Below are 18091 nucleotides of genomic sequence, written 5' to 3' on the forward strand. Positions count from 1 at the left end.
TGACACAAAGCTGGGGGGTATTGCTAACACGGAGAAGGACAGGGATACTATTCAGGAAGATCCGGACCACCTTGTAAACTGGAGTAATAGTAATAGGATGAAATACAATAGTGAAAAGTGCAAGGTCATGCACTTAGGGATTAATAATAAGAATTTTAGATATACGTTGGGGACGCATCAGTTGGAAGCGACAGAGGAGGAGAAGGACCTTGGGGTATTGGTTGACAGCAGGATGACTATGAGCCGCCAATGTGATACGGCTGTTAAAAAAGCAAATGCGATTTTAGGATGCATCAGGCGAGGTATTTCCAGCAGGGATAAGGAGGTGTTAGTACCGTTATATAAGGCGCTGGTGAGACCCCATCTGGAATATTGTGTGCAGTTCTGGTGTCCCATGTTCAAGAAGGATGAATTCAAACTGGAACAGGTCCAGAGACGGGCTACTAGGTTGATCCGAGGAATGGAAAACCTGCCTTATGAAAGGAGACTCAAAGAGCTTGGCTTGTTTAGCCTGGCCAAAAGAAGGCTGCGGGGGGATATGCTTGCTCTATATAAATATATCAGGGGGGTTAACGTTAGGGAGGGAGAGGAATTATTTAAGTTTAGTACTAATGTAGGCACGAGGACGAATGGGTACAAACTGGATATTAGGAAGTTTAGACTTGAAATTAGACGAAGGTTTCTAACCATTAGGGGAGTGAAGTTCTGGAACAGCCTTCCGAGGGAAGTAGTGGGGGCAAAAGACTTATCTGGCTTTAAGACTAAGCTTGATAAGTATATGGAGGGAATGTTATGATAGGATAGTTTAATTTGGGCAATTGATCTTGGATTATCACCAGATAAGTCTGCTCAATGGTCTGCGAGGAGATGTTGGATGGGATGGGAACTGAGTTACTGCAGAGAATTCCTTCTTGGGTGCTGTCTGGTGAGTCTTGCCCACATGCTCAGGGTTTAGCTGATCGCCATTTTTGGGGTCGGGAAGGAATTTTCCTCCAGGGCGGATTGGCAGGGGCCCTGGAGGTTTTTCGCCTTCCCCTGCAGCGTGGGGCATGGGTCGCTTGCTGGTGGATTCTCTGCAGCTTGAGGTCTTCAAACCAATTTTGAGGATTTCAATAACTCAGTCCTGGGTTAGGGGTTGTTATAAAAGTGGATGGGTAGGGTTCTGTGGCCTGCCTTGTGCAGGAGGTCAGACTAGATGATCATATTGGTCCCTTCTGACCTATGAGTCTATGAGTCATTGGAACCTGGAGAAGGCTGTAGTGTCTGTGCACTGCATCTGGTGCATCTAGGACATTACCTTTTTACTACCTGTTATTTCTACGGGGCAGCCACCATTCTTTTTAAAGCACCTCAGACCTCGAGAATGGAAATAATGCAGCTGGGTAGCCATTCAAAATACGACTGCAGTCAGCCCTGGGAATAGAGCGCAGCTTGCTTTGAATCTAAGCTCTCAAAGTACTGGAGTGTTCAGATCTAATGCCCTAGTTTGGACCATCATGGAGTTGTAGCTAGCTCTGACATTCAGATCCAGAGTGAACATCCCCGGAATTCATGGGGAGATTGAGTCTGGGAGTTTGGGCCAGAGCCACCTTCTTTTATTAAAAAAAATAAAGAGACAACTTCTTCAGTAAAAATATCAACATTTTTTCACATCAGTAGTTTATTTTAATTAGGTACCTTACCAAGTTAAGTGCTTTGTAAATATCTACACACACACACACACACACACACACACACACACACACACACACACACACACACACACACACACACACACATTTAGGGGGGGGAAAAGGGATTTTCAACCTTGTGTTTTATATTTATTGTAAAGAAACATTGGTATTTCTGTTTTCCGAACACCCCAGAAAGGATTCCTCTTAATTGAATCCTTAAACGTTTAATACAGTCACTGGATTGATATGTATTTGCCATATGTTTTTCTTAGCTGTTAAATGGTTGACTAAGGCCTTTACGTGGTCTGTAAAACTGAACTGATGACATTTTAATATTGTACAGGGAATACCACAGCCAAATAGAAACCAGATGTTTATGGTGCTGCAACATTTAAATTGATCAATTCTTGCTTTAGGGTAAAGGAGTGGGACTAGAGAGCTGAGTATAACAACCAGGGCAACATAAATAATATGGTTAGAGCAGAAGAGCATTTTCATCATTGGCTGCGAATGTTCATGCAGTTTTATAACACATTATTTAAAGGAGATCTAAAAGCACTTCATAAATTATCTGCCTGAAATCTGTTTTCCATTATTGTTCTATAAGTGAATAGCCTCCTCCATCCCAATAATACACCTGGCTCACTCCCTGGACAGACAGACAGACTCTTTCTTTGTAAGACCAGGCCAGGATCTGAGTTTTTTCTGTCATCTATTGTATGTTACAGAAGCTACAGAATAAGATTGCTATGTACCAGAAATGGACATATTAACATACTTGTTATAGGGATGTGTTTAGGATCCTGTGGAATCATAGAAGATTAGGGTTGGAAGAGACCTCAGGAGGTCATCTAATCCAACTCCCTGCTCAAAGCAGGACCAACACTAACTAAATCATCCCAGCCAGGGCTTTGTCAAGCCAGGCCTTAAAAACCTCTAAGGATGGAGATTCCACCATCTCCCTAGGTAATCCATTCCAGTGCTTCACCACCCGCCTAATATCCAACCGAGACTTCCCCCACTGCAACTTGAGACCATTGCTCCTTGTTCTGTCATCTGCCACCACTGAGAACAGCCAAGTTCCATCCTCTTTGGAACCCCCACTCAGGTAGTTGAAGGCTGCTATCAAATCCCCCCCTCACTCTTCTCTTCTGCAGACTAAATAATCCCAGTTCCCTCAGCCTTCCTCATAAGTCATGTGCCCCAACCCCGTAATCATTTTCATTGCCATCCACTAGACTGTCTCCAATTTGTCCACATTCCTTTGGGGAGGGGCAAAACTGGACACAGTACTACAGGTGTGGTCTCTCCAGTGCCGAGTAGAGGGGAATAATCACTTCCCTCAGTCTGCTGGCAATGCTCCTACTAATGCAGCCCAATGTGATGTTAGCCTTCTTGGCAACAGGGGCACACTGTTGACTCATATTCAGCTTCTCCTTCACTGTAATCCCCCGGTGCTTTTCTGCAGAACTGCCGGTTAGCCAGTAGCTCCCCAGCCTGTAGCAGTGCATGGGATTCTTCCTTCCTAAGTGCACGACTCTGCACTTGTCCTTGTTGAACCTCCATCAGATTTCTTTTGGCCCAATCCTCCAATTTGTCTAGGTCACTCTGGATCCTATCCCTACCTTCCAGCTTATCTACCTCTCCCTCTCCCCCTCCCGCTTATTGTCTTCCTCGAACTTGCTGAGAGTGCAATCCATCCCATCATCCAGATCATTTATGAAGATGTTGAACAAAACCAGCTCCAGGACCAACCTGTGGGGCACTCCACTTGATACCAGCTGCCAACTAGACATTGAGCTGTTGATCGCTACCCATTGAGCCAACTATTCAGCTAGCTTTCTATCCACCTTGTAGTCCGTTCATACTTCTTAATTTACTGGCAAGGATACTGTGGGAGACCATATCAAAAGCTTTGAAAAAGTCAAGATATATCACATCCACCACTTACCCATATCCACAGAGCCAGTTATCTCATCATAGAAGGCAATCAGGTTTGTCAGGCTTAACTTGGCCTTGGTAAATCCATGTTGACTGTTCCTGATCACCTTCCTCTCCTCCAAGTGCTTCAGAATGGTTTCCTTGAGGACCTGCTCCATGATTTTTCCAGGGACTGAGGTGAGGCTTACCAGTCTGTAATTCCCCAGATTCTCCTCCTTCCCTTTTTTTAAATATGGGCACTATATATGCCTTTTTCCAATCATCCGGGACCTCCTCCAATTGCCACAAGTTTTCAGAGATAACTGCCAATGACTCTGCAGTCACATCATCCAACTCCCTCAGCACCCTTGGATGCATTAGATCTGGCCCCATGTCCAACTTTTCTAAATAGTCCTTAACCTGTTCTTTTACCACTGAGGGCTGCTCACCTCCTCCCCATGCTGTGCTGCCCAGTGTAGCAGTCTGGGAGCCGACCTTGTCTGTGAAGATCGAGGCAAAAAAAGCATTGAGTACATGAGCCTTTTCCATATCATCTGTCACTAGGTTGCCTCCCCTGTTCAGTAAGGGTCTCACACTTTCCCTGACCTTCTTTTGTTGCTAACATACCTGTAGAAACCCTTCTTGTTACCCTTCACATCCCTTGCTAGCTACAACTCCAATTGTGCTTTGGCCTTCCTGATTACACCCCTGCATGCTCAAGCAATATTTTTATACTCCTCCCTAGTCATCTGTCCAAGTTTCTACTTCTTGTAAGCTTCCTTTTTGTGTCTAAACCAGGGGTAGGCAACATATGGCACAGGTGCTGAAGGCGGCTCGCGAGCTGATTTTCAGTGGCACTCGCACTGCCTGGGTCCTGGCCACCAGTTCCGGTGGGGGGGGCTCTGCATTTTAATTTAATTTTAAATGAAGCTTCTTAAACATTTAAAAAACCTTATTTACTTTACATACAACAATAGTTTAGTTATATATTATAGACTTGTAGAAAGAGACGGTCTAAAAAGGTTAAAATGTATCACCGGCACACAAAACTTTAAATTAGAATGAATAAATGAAGACTCTGAAAGGTTGCCGACCCCTGGTCTAAGCTCACCAAAGATTTCTCTGTTAAGCCAAGCTGGTCACCTGCCATATTTACTATTCTTTCTACACATCAGGATGGTTTTTTCCTGCACCGTCAATAAGGCTTCTTTAAAATACAGCCTGCTCTCCTGGACTCCTTTCCCCTCATATTAACCTCCCAGGGGATCCTGCCCATCAGTTCTCTGAGAGAGTCAAAGTCTGCTTTTCTGAAGTCCAGGGTCCATATTCTGCTGCTTTCCTTTTTTCATGATCTTGAACTTGACCATCTCATGGGCACTACTGTCCAGGTTGTCACCCACTTCTACTTCCCCTACCAATTCTTCCCTGTTTGTGAGCAGCGGGTCAAGAGGAGCACGGTCCCTAGTTAATTCCTCCAGCACCTGCACCAGGACGTGGCCCCAACACTTTCCAAAACCATCCTGGATTGTCTGTGCACAACTATATTGCTCTCCCAGCAGATGTCAGGGTGATTGAAGTCCCTCACAAGAACCAGGGCCTGCAATTTGGAAACTTCCGTTAGTTGTCCGAAAAAAGCCTCATCTACCTCATCCTCCTGATCCGGTGGTCTATAGCACATGGCCCCTACGACATCACCCTTGTTTCTCTCGCCTCTAAACTTAACCCAAAAAACTCTGGAATTGGCTTTGTTGGGAGCCAGTTGAGTTTTTTTGTAACATGAACATAAACAGAGTATGGGATGCTTGGAAAACATAGACTCATAGGTCATGTATTTAGGGATTAATAACAAGAATTTTAGTTATAAATTGGGGACACATCAGCTGGAAGTAACAGAGGAGGAGAAGGACCTTGGAGTATTGGCTGATCACAGGATGATTATGAGCCGCCAATGTGATATGGCTGTTAAAAAAGCTAATGCAGTTTTAGGATGCATCAGGCTAGGTATTTCCAGCAAAGATAAGGAGGTGTTAGTACCATTATACAAGGCCCTGGTGAGACCTCATCTGGAATATTGTGTGCAGTTCTGGTCTTCCATGTTTAAGAAGGATGAATTGAAACTGGGACAGGTTCAGAGACGGGCTACTAGGATGATCCGAGGAATGGAAAACCTCTCTTATGAAAGGAGACTCAAAGAGCTTGGCTTGTTTAGCCTAACCAAAAGAAGGTTGAGGGGGGATATGATTGCTCTTTATAAATATATCAGAGGGATAAATATTAGGGAGGGAGAGGAATTATTTAAGCTTAGTACCAATGTGGACACAAGAACAAATGGATATAAACTGGACACTGGGAAGTTTAGACTTGAAATTAGATGAAGGTTTCTAACCGTTAGAGGAGTGAAGTTCTGGAACAACCTTCCAAGGGGAGTAGTGGGGGCAGAAGACATATCTGGCTTTAAGACTAAGCTTGATAAGTTTATGGAGGGGATGGTATGATGGGAGAGCCTAATTTTGGCAATTAATTTGGCAATTGATCTTTGATTATATGCAGGTAAGTATGCTCAATGGTCTGTGATGGGATGTTAGATGGGGTGGGATCTGAGTTACTACAGAGAATTCTTTCCTGGGTGTCTGGCTGGTGAGTCTTGCCCACATGCTCAGAGTTTAACTGATCGTCATATTTGGAGTTGGGAAGGAATTTTCCTCCAGGGCAGATTGGCAGAGGCCCTGGAGGTTTTTCGCCTTCCTTTGCAGCATGGGGCACGGGTCACTTGCTGGAGGATTCTCTGCAGCTTGAGGTCTTCAAACCACAATTTGAGGACTTCAATAACTCAGTCATAGGTTAGGGATTTGTTATTGAAGTGGATGGGTGAGATTCTGTGGCCTGCATTGTGCAGGAGGTCAGACTAGATGATCATAATGGTCCCTTCTGACCTTAAAGTCTATAATATTAGAGAGACAAGGAGGGTGAGGTAATATTTTTTATTGGACCAACTTCTGTTGGTGAGGGAAACAAGCTTTTGAGCTTCTACAGACCTGAAGAAGAGCATTGTGTAAGTTTGAAAGCTTGTCTCTCTCACCAACAGAAGTTGGTCCAATAAAACATATTACCTCACCCACTAAAAATCATGGACTAAATAGAGACACTGGCTCTATGGCTTATTACAACAATCTGTAACTCACTAACTACCTCCCCTTGCAAGCTGCCTTTTTTTTCTTTTCCCCTCCCTTCCTTTCCCCCCCTATGACTGGAGGGGCGTTAACGGGCCACTTGGCCTTCAATGGTCCCTTGGAAATATATTTTAATTACTTATGCTAAACAATCTGTTCCCCTTTGCATTTAGCTGTGATACTCTGTGTATGTTTACACTGCAATTAAAAACCTGCAGCTGGCCCCAGCCGGCTGACTTGGGCTTGTGGGATTCAGACTTAAGGGGCTGTTTAATTGCAGTGTAGATGTTCAGGCTAGGGCAGGAGCCCAGGCTCTAGGACCCTGTGAGGTGGGAAGGCCCCAAAGCCCGGGCTGCAGCCTGAGCCCAAACATCTACACTGCAATTAAACAACCCCACAAGTCCTAGTCTGCTGGCGCAGGCCAGCTGCAAATTTTTAATTGCAGTGTAGAAATACGTTTCCCAGACCTGAAGAAGAGCTCTGTGTGGCTCGAAAGCTTATCTCACTCACCAACAGAAGTTGGTCCAATAAAAGATATTACCTCACCCATCTTGTCTCTCTTTCTTTCCCCATGCATTCTGCAGGGAGTCTTTGTGAATCGCAATGTGTACCTGTGATTTTGTAGGTGCTAAAAGTCAGGCATTGCAACACTCTCAGCATCACAAAGCCTCAGTACCTTTGCGGATGTGGGCCAGAGAGACTAAGGGTTTTTCTACGTGGTCTGTTAGTGTGCAGCATGCCAAGGTGTGAACGTACAGCACTCTAGCCTGTTGTACATAAATTGCCTGTGTGGAGCCTGCTGCCGTGCAGTAAAAGTTCTGTAGTGTGCTTTGACAGTGACTTGCCCAAGATCACACAGAAAGTTTGTGACAGAGCAGAGAACTGAGCACAGGTATTCTGAATTGCAGGCTAGGTCGCTAACCACTGGGCTATGGTAACTCTCTTCCTGCTGGCTTGCATAGCAGTAAGATGCTCAGGTACCCCTTACTTCTACTACCTGTGAGTCAGGATTTGTCTCATATTGAAGTGCTTTAGGATCCATTAGGAAGGCAGCTGCCATGCACACATCAATTATGGTTATTATATTAATAATAATGTTGACTTTTTTACCAACACCAATTCTATCAAAAATCCTGTTTCCTTATAGTGTGTGCTTTGGTTTAATATGGAACTGGAGTAGCATCTATGCCATATTTATCCAGTCAAGCCATCTGGACTATAGACATTTAGCATTTTAATGTTTTTACCTTGATCTTTTGGCTAAGGCCAAGTGTAATATCAGCTTAATGAGTTTAATATACGCACCTAAGGATTGAGTTCTGCCCTGGCAGCAGGGATGGATTCAGTGGGCTTGATTTTTAAGACTGGTTTCTCATTTTGCAGCCTCAAATAACTGCTGCCATAGAGGTGACTGACTGTATGCAATATAGATGTTTACATCCCAGCATCTGTTCCTGCAGCATGCAGACCCTGAGATACTACAGTAATAGATGTGATACGGATGCCTGAACAGGTTAATTGTGTCTGCAAAACGGCACCCACAACTAATTGTGAGTGCAAAATGAGTGTTTGGATTGAAGCGCCTTAAAGACCAGGCCCAATAATCTAGTATGTCTTTTTCATTTCTAATTACTTCTGTCTCTGAACCTAATGATATTGAGACCTTGTCTACATGGGGAAATTGAACCAAATAGCTATTTCAGAATACCTCCATGTATGGGCTCTCTTTTCTGGAATAAAAAGTCACTTTAGTCTGAAATAATTACCCTGCTTTGTGAGTTGCACAGCTAAATTCCCATGGTTACTGCTGATGACTGTATTTGCCACTGTGGTGCAGTGTATTGAGGACTATGTTGGACTTGCAAGCTATCACTATAAGAATGTGGGGGTTTCCAGGTCCTGCTTGCAGACGAGTGGGCTCTCTCGCAAATCATGTGAACAGAGTCAGTATGGAAAGAGCCATCTTAAAAGCAAGAGGGGTGAGTTGTGCCTCACTGCCATAGAGAGCAGCCTGTTTTCTCTCTCTCTTTTTTTGGGCTTGTATGTTATCAGGCTGAATTCTAAGGGCTTGGCTACACTCAAAACTTCAAAGCGCTGCCGCGGCAGTACTTTGAAGTGTGAGTGTGGTCGCATCGCAGCACTGCACATACTCCACCTCCTCATGGGGATTAGCTTGCAGCACTGGCGCTGTGGCACTGTTTACACTGGTGCTTTACAGCGCTGTATCTTGCAGCGCTCAGGGGGATGTTTTTTTCACACCCCTGAGCAAGAAAGTTGCAGCGCTGTAAAGCGCCAGTGTAGCCAAGGCCTAAAAAATGAAGTAGTATTATGTTGCAATCTTCCAGCAAGAATATTTTTTTATCTTATTTCTCTGTTTATGATCTGAACATAACAGCCACAAACTTGATCCCTTGTCACATTCAAACTTAAGTACATTTTGAGCCAAATCCTCAGTTGATGTAAATTGGCATAGCTCCACTGAAGTCAATGAGGCTACACCATTGAAGATCTGGCCTGTAGTATTTAAGTGCCAGAGTTCAATGTCAAATACATGGCACTCATCATCTCACTATATAGACTGCAAGCTCTTTGGGTCAAGGTCTTTTTCTTCATATTTGCTTTTGAATCTTGTAGTATGCTGTGAGTATTATATAAACACCGATAATATAATAATTTCTATGGTCATTTTCTAACCCCTCTCCCCTCCCCTGCCAGAATTCTTAGAGGATAGAAGATATATGGCATGCAGCGCAGGAACATAAAAAGTGCTATATTTGTCCGTAAGTGAGGGTTATTTTTTGGATTTGATTTCATCTGTTTGGTTATTTTTGATTTTGGGTTGAAGAGAAGCTGCTGGTTTTATATTTCACGTTATTGTATTTTTAACATACGGTAAAGGAATGTACCGTCCAGGACTGATCCTTAAAAATCATTACAAAATGAAAAAGAAAGCTTGAATTGTTATATTTCTTTTCTTTTTGCAATACTATACATTTATTTAGTAAGTATTAACAGGGTTACAAATCCTTGCAATGTAAATATCAGAAATAAAACAATAATCATTACAACAGTGAGATTTTGTTTAAAGAAACATTATACAGAAATATAGTAATCAGATCATTTTCTTTCTAAGTCGAAGCTGAATCCCTTTATTCTATAAAACTGTGAAGTCATGTGGTTTTATCTACAGGAGCGACCGGAGATGCCACCTAGGCCAAATTAAATACACTGAAGATAAACACACTGACTCCCTAAAGTCACTAAGAATTTACTAAATTGTTATAGTGATAGTTCATTCCAGCTCCGGTAGCCCCCAGTTTCCTTACAAAAACATGCTTGCCCATTATCACAGCAACTTGCGTTCCTGAAAGTTATGCATTAGAAACAGGATAACATTGTTTGCTGATTTACGTTTCTTCAGTGTCCAAAATCTCACTGCCACACAGCATGCTTCAAGGCTCATCTACTTATTTGGGCTTTTTTGTGGGAGAGGGATGGTTGAGCAGGGCCGATTAGTGAAGTGGCTGTGATTTAAAGCTGGTGTATTTCTGCTGCTTGTATTGCTGTTGCTCTGGGATGCACCTAGGGCTTATGGATGGTGCTATATAATATTTTTGGAACACAAGATATTGGGAGGGTTAGACTGGGGCTTTAACACCCAGGGCCTGCCTGGGGGGTGGGAGTGCAGTACGGAACTGCCTTAGGAGGAACTCTGGGAGGGATTATGCACAGGGCAAATGCACACATTGCTCCATCTATTAGTAGAGTGCAACATGTTTTCCCTAGTGCATCAGCCCAGTTCTGTATGATGTGCGGGGTGGGGAGGAGGAGCTATAGTTTTCCTTCCTACTCTGTTTGGCATAGCTAGCAACCCACAGGATATTAGTAGGGGGCTGTCCCTGACAGGGGTGCTGGAACAGTTTGTATAGTGGGGTGCTTAGAGCCATTGAACCAAACTGTAAACCCTGTATATGATGGAAACTACTTCAAGCCAGGGGGTGTGGGAGAATCCCCAGCCTCCTAGTTCCAGCACCTATGGCTGAGAGAGGGGACTGCAGTTTTGTCTAGTACCTGTGAGAGAGGGACACTAGAAGCAAATGCTTCTTGTATCCTGCTTTCCCACCCTCACACCACTTGCAGACCCATGCAGGGACAAGGCACAATCTAGTCCTGAACAGGTGACCGTCATGCTTTCCATAAAACACGAGAGACAGTCTGAATTGTGCTGATAGCAGGGCGTTGCTGCAGAATTTAGGTCGTGTGTGCTACTGAATCTGTGAGAACCTGACTCTAGTTTTACTCTGAATCAGCCCAGCTCTTGTACAAGTCTAATTAGTTGTGTTCGTTCTGACTTTGTTTTTCCCAGCTTCAACATTTATAGTGCAATAGTTCAATTTGCTTATAGAGCAAACCTCTCATAAATCTGCCTCTTAAGGTGCCATAGGTACTCCTGTTCTTATTAAGGAAAATGAATGTGATGTGTATTTTTTCCTGTTGTTATGGTAACATGGCACTGTCTATTTATGTCCCTAAAAACATAAGAAAGTGATCTTACTGTGTTAGTGTAACAGTAAGTTGGATGACACCAGTTTGCTCTCCTCATTAAAAAAATTACTGCAGAGTTACTCTCATTAACTGCCAATGACTTCATCTGAAGTGTTTTCAGTTGCAGGGCATTTAAAATGTCTCTGTGTAATATGTGAGAATACATTGCAGCCCAGGAGCAACAATAAATAAACAGACATTTAAAAACTCTCCTTGAGCCATGGAATGGTCCCAGTAAAAATACAACATCTGGCAGCAGGCCAGCCTGGATTCTTAAGACATTTCCAAAAGTGGCAGTACCAAATAACTACTTTTTTAAAAAAATCTTCTTTATTTTGCTGGCGTCCTCATTATTAACATCAGGGTGCATGTGTTTTCATTTGTGTGAATAGATTCCTGGAAAATAACTCTCCATGCTGAGTCAATGAGTTTCATTACAGACATCTCAATTGTTTGGTTTAAGTCTGCTATTAGTAGGTCAATAATTGAGGAATTATTAAAATAAGCTGTGGGGCTTGTTTGTTTTATGTAGGCACCCTGGAGATTTTGCATATTATGATCCTGATGTATCTTTTGACAAAAGGCTTCCCTTGAAGTGTAGCTTTTATTCTTTTCAAAATGCAATACATTCTGCTATTGCATATACTAATGATGGCAGTCAGTTAACTATCTGATCTGGTTTAGTCCATCTCAGTAACATCAGTCACCAAACACAGAATTAATGGCCCCATTAAAACTGTAAAGACCTCACTCTGCCCCTTCTGTGTCCAGATACTTTTAGGGGGTGTCTCTCTTTGCCTTTTTTCCCCTTACACTATTGCAGGAAGGTCTTTGTGCACAGGTGGGTTTTGCATTGTGTTCCGTGAATGGTCAGACATCAGTTCATTCTTATCTCCTCCACTAAGGAATTCCATGGTCAAGGATTCTCCCCCAAGAGCTATATGTCTTAAGAGCTTCCTGCTGAGCTGAGCTTGGAGCAGCATTCTCATAAAATGCAGCTGTCTTGGTGGTTCACACGGTCAACTTCTGCTTTTATCTGGAGAATATTAGGAATTAGGGCTTGTCTACATCAGAAAGTTGCAGCGCTGGTGAGGGAGTTACAGCGCTGCAACTTAGGAGGTGTACACATCTGCAGGGCACCACCAGCGCTGCAACTCCCTGTTTGCAGCGCTGGCCGTACTCCCGTTTTGTCTCGGGTGTAGAGGATCCAGCGCTGGTGATCCAGCGCTGGTAATCAAATATAGACACTTATCAGCGCTTTTCTTGACCTCCGTGGAATAAGCAGGTATCCCAGCATACCTGAGGAAGCCTCTGGTAATCAAGCTGGTCTCCTTCCCCGGTTTGCTCTCGCGTTCCCCGAACCCCGAGCAAGCAGGTCTCCTTCCCTGCGGTTTGCAGGGTGGTTCCGGGAACGCGAGAGCAAACCGGGAAAGGAGACCAGCTTCGCCGCGGTTTGCTCTCGCGTTCCCCGAACCCCGAGCAAGCAGGTCTCCTTCCCTGCGGTTTGCAGGGTGGTTCCGGGAAACGCGAGAGCAAACCGCGGCGAAGCTGGTCTCCTTCCCCGGTTTGCTCTCGCGTTCCCCGAACCCCCGAGCAAGCAGGTCTCCTTCCCCGCGGTTTGCTGGGTGGTTCCGGGAACGCGAGAGCAAACCGCGGCGAAGCTGGTCTCCTTTCTCGGTTTGCTCTCGCGTTCCCCGAACAAGCAGGTCTTCTTCCCTGCGGTTTGCAGGGTGGTTCGGGAACGCGAGAGCAAACCAGGAAAGGAGACCAGCTTCGCCGCGGTTTGCTCTCGCGTTCCCCGAACCACCCTGCAAACCGCAGGGAAGGAGACCTGCTTGCTCGGGGTTCGGGGAACGAGAGAGCAAACCGGGAAAGGAGACCAGCTTCGCCGCGGTTTGCTCTCGCGTTCCCCGAACCTCCCTTGAAGCCGCCCAACAGCGCTGCAGTGTGGCCACATCTAACACCACTTGCAGCGCTGGTTGCTGTAAGTGTGGCCACTCTGCAGCGCTGGCCCTATACAGCTGTACTAATACAGCTGTAACAACCAGCGCTGCAAAATTTTAGATGTAGACATGGCCTTAGGACCAGATGCAGTTTTTTTTAATGTCTGTTTTGTGCATTATAAAAGCTTCCATGAGGGCCTGAGAGCCTGACTACACTGCCCACCCTCTGTCCAAACAAAAAATAAATTGGCTGGTACTTGCAGGCCCCTGCAGTGCATTATCAGCACAGACTGCAAGGCCTGGAAAATCAGCCCTTGCTAATGGGAGAGGATGTCTGTTGATTTCCAGTGCAAAAAATTCCAGGTGTGATCTAATCATGATGTTTTATCTCTGAACATTATTTCTAACCTGTTATTGGTACACAGGCAATAGAATGAATAAAACCCACTTTTCAGGATTAATTAAGGGTGAAGGTTGACAGGATTCTCCAGGTCTGCAGTAACTTATTATTATTTGTTTATTATTTGCATTATGATAGAACCAGAAAGGCCCGAAACAGAATCAAGGCCCCATTGTACGAGATGTTACAGAAGTACATAGAGAAAATAGTCCCTACCCCCTGGAGCTCACAATTGCTTATGATTTATTACTTGCATTTCAGTGTTGCCTAGAGGCCACAGTCATATACCAGGCTCCCATTGTTCTAGGTGTTGTACAAACACAGAACAAAATCTAGACAGACAAGACAGATGAGGCAGAGGAAAGAGTAGCCAGGAGGGGATGAGTTAATAGGAGCATGGGCGTAGAAGGATGGAAGGGATTGGGGGGAGCTAGGAAGAGTTAGGGGAGACAGAGGAGCATGTAGGTCAGAGAGATTGCAGCTAGCAGTGGAGGGACTGTGAGGGAGAGGGGCAGAGCGTAGGGTCTGCTAAGGTCACTGGTGTCCATGAGATAGAGAAGATGCCTCACTCCTTTCAACTCTACTGCTCTGCTACTGCTATTTCTGACCTCCGCTCCAGACAGGGGAGGGCTTTGTGGGCTCTACCCCTGGGAACCGCACTCTCTTCCCATTTGGCTTCCCATCATTCCCCAAGCCTGAATGATTCACCATGGGAGAAATGCTCCCTTCTGAAATGCATGGCGGCTTTCTCCAAAACCATTCAGCTCATGCACTGTGCACTGAAGCCCTCATCTGCATTACTGGGTAGTGGGGTGGCCATGCATATGGGGAAAGTAGCTTCCAGTCTCTGGGGATGGCAGAGTCAGTGAATTTAGGGAGAAGAAGAGACTGTGAGATCAGAGGAGAATGAGCTAGAGAGAATAAAATCATTAATCTGTACTAGAGTGTGGTCCTGGGGCACAACAAAATCCAATGGCTGGAAGTGGAAGCGAGACCAATTCAGACTGGAAATAAGATGCAAATCTTTAATAGTGAACATAATTAATCATTGGGCAGAATTTAACCAAGATGTGTGATGGATTCACTATCAGCTGAAGTCCCTAAATCAAGATTGGATGCCATGCTAAAAGATATGCTGTAATTCAACCAGAAATTACAGATTTAATGCAGGAATTATATGGTCTGTGCCATACACGAGGTCAGAGTAGATGATCATAATGGTCTCATCTGACCTTAAAAATCTATGAATCTGTCATATATTATCTTGAGAAAGTAAATTGAAGAGGTTTTTTTAAAAAATGTCTTTGTGGTACATTCAGGCCAGAGTTGAGTGAATCATTTTAAGTGAATAATTTATTTGATGGATTTCATCTCTGTCTGTGTTTGCCAGTTATCTGCAAGAAGCTTACAGTTTCCTCAGATTTGTCGTTCAAGAGCCACTGAACAATTTCTGGGAATAATTTTGCTATGCAGATTTTTCATGCATGTTTTTTTTATATTATAACCTGTTAAATAAAGTACCTGATTAAAATTTGATATTGTGATAAATTTGAGTTGTGTTGACTCGTTTGGATTTGACATTTAGCTTTCATTTTATTGTTTCCATTCGCTTTCTAGATTAGCTTAACTTTTAGAATTAGATTTCTGAGACAAATAGTTGGATATTGAGTTCAAAATGCATTTGCTGGGTTAACTTTACTCCTGGGCAGAGGACCAACTCAAAGCCTATGCACCACACAGATTTTGCAGAAAATCTCAAAGTAAAGGCTTACGTGGGACTTCTTCTGGTTGTCTGCCCATGGATGAATTTCACCTTCTGTGACTATTATCTAATATAATCTTAAAAATCACTGATTCCATAAACATGTCTACCTGCAAACTCATTCACTGGAATCTATGTGGAAATCTAACTTAAAAGGGGAATGAAAATGGGAAAGTGAATTTTTAGTGTTTTATTCGAGCAAACGGAATAAAATGTGTTGAGGGCTGAAACCTGCTCTTATTGGGGCGTGCATTGTTTTTTTTTCTTTGTTCTCTTCAGAATCAAGACAATCCTTACTGAAACACTAGCAGTTCTCTTAGATTTTCACATTTAATAGCTGTTTACCATCCCTTGCATAATTTAAGGCCTCCATTTTCAGTTACTTCAATTATGAGTATTTTTAGAGCCTTGTTTTTCCTAGTAAATGCTGGCAGGACATTGAGGTTGGTTTCCACTGGAAAACAGGATAAAGGGAAAATGGAATCTGACCTACTAGTCCTGAAATCTGACCTACTTTTAAATTGCTGTCAGGTGGCGAATCTCCTCCGGATTCTAAATATCAATTTATTCTAGATAGTATGGTAGAAGTGGGACAACAGCTATTCCAGCCCCAAGAAATGTAAGAAAAATACCTCAGATGGGTTTTTTGTGTGTGTACAGTGGATATACAGAGCTTCATTCTTCTACTCTGTTGCAGCAAACTGAGAAACATTCAGACTACAGAGTCACATATACATATATGTATATAATATATGCGTGCGTGTGTGTGTATATCTATAAAAGCTGGGCAAGAGAAGTCATGCTCAGATTGAATTGCTGGAATTCCACCTAAGAAAATGAGTAAAGCAGAGAGTAATATCTTCCTCAGAACTAACCTCATTAGTGAGTTAATTTATACTGCTCATTTTTTAAAAAAATAATGTTTTATGATCTCAGCGAGACCCTTCAGGGTCTGACTTATGGTGTATGTATTCTAATGTTGGGAGGTTGATGACACTGAGTCTTTGGCAACCAGCCTGACAACACATTGACTGTGAATTAATGGTACCATAATTCACTGTGATTTTTACCTTTTTTGATTTAATTAAAAGTTGGCAGGGAGGGAACAAACACATAACTAATTAACATTGCCCTTTAAAAATACATATGGGAATGTGCACACTTTAAACCTCGTAATCTGCAGATTTGCTTCTTTTGCTTGGCTACTGTAGGCACCACCGAACAAATTTAAAAGGATAGCCTGAATGGAAACTGTTTAACCATCATCTGCCTTTCATTTTGTTTGTGGGCTGCTGAGCAGAGCCTGAGATTTAAAATTTGTTATAGAATTTCTTAGAGCCTAGCTGCGTTAGGAAAATTTACCAGTGCAATTTCTCTAATATAGATAGATGCCTTACTAATAATAATACCACAAGTATCTCTGTAAATCAGGGCCGCCCAGAAGGGGGGTCAAGTGGAGCAATTTGCCCTGGGCCCTGCAGGGGCCCCCACGAGTTTTTCGGGGCCCCTGGAGTGGGGTCTTTCGGGTCTTCGGGACACTTCGGCAGTGGGTCCCGGAGCGGAAGGACCCCCTGCCGCCAAATTACCGTTGAAGCGGGGGCCCCCTGCTGCCGAAGACCCCAGGCCCCCTGAATCCTCTGGGCGGCCCTGCTGTAAATGACAGTCACTAGTTTCACTATCATTGATGTGTCTCAGGCCAGGCCTTGCACCTGTTACATGTAGAGTTAAAATACAGTTCAAGTCAAACCTCATCAAGTTGTTGTGAATTTTTGTAGCCCTACATTTTCCGTTGTTGCTATCACCAGTGAACCCACCAGTACAGACAAGATCTCTCAAACCATTGTTATTTTAAGCACCATGTCATAGGCCTGTTCTGAGCAAGGTTAGGTGACACTGTATGTAAAACACAGACTCTCACCTGCAGCTATATCTGTATTACTGCTCCCACCATTGCTTCCTTTGGTAGAGCTGAAGTGGTGTTAGCACCAGAGGGAATTTTTGGACAAAGTGTAGTGTAGACCCCACCAAGAGTTACAGCTCTGGAAGGGTTCTATGAAAAAAGTAGTGTGATTGTGTAACTGAAAACTGTATCATAAGGCATATGTACCAGGGTTTAAATTAAGGTTCCACAGAAAATTTCCTAATTTGTTGTTATTTTACTTTGCAACCTTAACATTCTTTTAACTTTTATTATGACTTATTTAATTTTCTAGGTTTTTAGAAAAGCAAACTGAAAAAACAGAATATTCCATCATGTGGAATTTCAGTGGCTTCCATGTGGTTCATTGTCAGCACAAACCTCTGCTACTTGAGCTAACAGAATAACTTGCAGCAGTGGTAGGTTGTCTGTCTCATTGAGGGCCTGCACTAGAGGCAGAGAAGGCACACATTTTACCAGTGGCTTTCACAGCTATTTGCTGACAGCAGAGGAATGTTGAGACTCAGGAATCCTGGGTTCTAGTCTAGGGAGTGTATTTCAGAGGTTACAGACACTAGTGTCCCAGCCTGTATAGCATGTGCCTTACTCAGTCACAGTCTTCTTCTTGCCGCCTCCTCCTCCTCCCCCAACTTCCCCTCAGCTCCTTGTTCCAGTCCTGGTGCCCATTCTACATCACCTAGCCCCCAGCTAAGCACCTTGCTCTGGTCCCTGTGTCCCAGTCTTCCTTGGCTCCACATCC

The 18091-nt window shown here is 43.7% G+C and overlaps 1 protein-coding gene and 1 long non-coding RNA gene across 4 annotated transcripts in view; one reads left to right on the forward strand and one right to left on the reverse strand.

Annotated features, from left to right (window-relative positions):
* CAMK1D (calcium/calmodulin dependent protein kinase ID) overlaps positions 1–18091 on the forward strand; it is a 389122-nt gene that overhangs the window by 280412 nt on the left and 90619 nt on the right. The gene's annotated exons all lie outside the window — the stretch shown is intronic.
* Positions 13053–18091, reverse strand: part of LOC127043202 (uncharacterized) — an 82184-nt gene continuing 77145 nt past the window's right edge. The window contains exon 3 of the long non-coding RNA XR_007772167.1: positions 13053–13224. This is a non-coding gene — a long non-coding RNA (uncharacterized LOC127043202). The remainder of the gene's footprint in view (positions 13225–18091) is intronic.

This window comes from Gopherus flavomarginatus, chromosome 1 (genome assembly GCF_025201925.1).
Source record: "Gopherus flavomarginatus isolate rGopFla2 chromosome 1, rGopFla2.mat.asm, whole genome shotgun sequence".
Classification (NCBI taxonomy): domain Eukaryota; kingdom Metazoa; phylum Chordata; order Testudines; family Testudinidae; genus Gopherus; species Gopherus flavomarginatus.